We start from the raw sequence: 1,997 nt of genomic DNA on the forward strand, positions 1-1,997 counted from the left end.
GCGTTTAGCTCTTGCTGCATGTCTATTTCAGGATGGAGTTGGTGGCTGATATGGTTTGGATATTTGTCTGCTCCAAATCTCATGTTCAAATGGGATCTCTAATATCGGAGGTGGGGCTTAGTGGGATGGGAGGTCTTTGGATTATGGGGGTGGATTTCTTATGAATGGCTTGGTGGCATCCTCATGGTAATGACTAAATTCTCATTCTATTATTTTCCTGAGAAACTCATATTTAAAACAAGAGAAATGTAGGTATCTCTAAAGACTATAGTAACCCAATTTTATTGATGATCAAAGGCCAAAAAAGCCTTATAGCCTTACATGTTCCTTAATCCTGACCATGTAACAAAATCTTTTGGCAAGAGTTTGAAATATGTGAATTTTGGCTCCTATTTTCAATGTTTCTAATTTAGGAGGCTTAGGGTGAGACCCAAGCATCTATATTTATTCCCTTAAGAAGCGGGTGTTAAAAAGAGCCTGGCACCTCTCTCTTTCTTCTTCTTTTGCTATGTAATGTCTGCTCCCCTTTGCCATCTACCATGAATAGAAGCTCCCTGAAGCCCTCATCAGAAGAAGATGCTGGTTCCATGCTTCTTGTACAGCCTACAGAACCATGAGCCAAATAAATCTGTGTTCTTTGCCTCTGGTATTCCTTTATAGGGACACAAAATGGACTAAGATGGAACGTGGGCCATGTTGCATGCTATCCCAGACTCAGGCCTGAGGAAGACTCCACCAAGTGGAATGGTCACTGTGGCAGGAGGAAGGGGAGTGCTAGAAAATCTTGCAGTTTAATTAAATGCTATCGTCCAGAAGTGATGTACATTTCTGTCCACAACTCTTTGGCCAGAATTATTCTCATGATCCTGCCAAGGGCAAGGTGGCAAAGAATTACCATTCTTTCATGTGGCTGGGAGGGAAAAAAGAACCAGATTGAGAAGAGCATTAGATATCTCTGTCACATCAGAGGAACAAATTAGCCATCAGAGCAAAGGTTCAGGCATACCACCTTGGCAAACAAAGCATGATTAACCCTCAAGCTGCTGATTCTGCGCTCACCCTAACTTGATTCCCTCCACTGGCCCCAAGCTGGCAGCTGTAGCTTTGCAAACATGGATGATGCTTCTCTTGTTAGAACTGAATTTAGAATTGGCAGCAACAGAAACGTGCAAGCTGCAGTTCATTTGTGTATCCATGCTTAATTTAAATCTTATTGAATGAAATGCACCCTCATTTTATTCTTGATGGAAAAAAAAACCTAACAACATAAAAGCCAGTCCCAACTATTAAATCAAGATTTTCTACAAGACTTGTATTATTCTGTCTGTCCTTTCACAAGAATAAAACTGATTTTATTTTTCAGTTGTGATTCATTTTTGATACTTGAAGGAGTCAGGAGTATAGACCAGCTATGGACTATGTTTATTTTCCTGAGAAACTCATATTTAAGGCAAGAAAAATGTAGGTATCTGTAAAGACTATAATAATCCAATTTTATTGATTATCAGAGGCCAAAAAGGCTTTATAGCCTTACATGTTGCTTAATCCTCACCATGTAACAAAATCACTTGGCAAAAGTTTGAAATACATAAATTCCTGGCCTCTACTTTCAATATTTCTAATTTAGGAGCTTTAGGGTGAGGCCCAAGCATCTATATTTATGTTTAAATCTCACCAGGTGATTCTGATGGGCAGCCAGAAGTGAGATCTGTCCTGGAATGTTATGTAAAAGAAAGTTATTTTTGAACTTGTTTTCTAAATGAAATAACTATCCAAACCTAATTTTCCAACTTCAAGAGTAAGGCCATCTATTTAGCAGAACAGAATCCATGCTTACAATGTTTCTGGTTCCCTTCTTATATGAAAAACACTGAAGATATTAAATAATTCATAGATTGTTTTGGAATCCTGTCAGTCTTTGTGTGTTTCATATTCTTGTTTATAAGTCAGTCAGTAGGGAATACATCGATTTTGAGAATGCTACTCTGTCATATTTA

This window comes from Rhinopithecus bieti, unplaced genomic scaffold (genome assembly GCF_001698545.2).
Source record: "Rhinopithecus bieti isolate Rb0 unplaced genomic scaffold, ASM169854v2 scaffold_77052, whole genome shotgun sequence".
Taxonomy (NCBI): domain Eukaryota; kingdom Metazoa; phylum Chordata; class Mammalia; order Primates; family Cercopithecidae; genus Rhinopithecus; species Rhinopithecus bieti.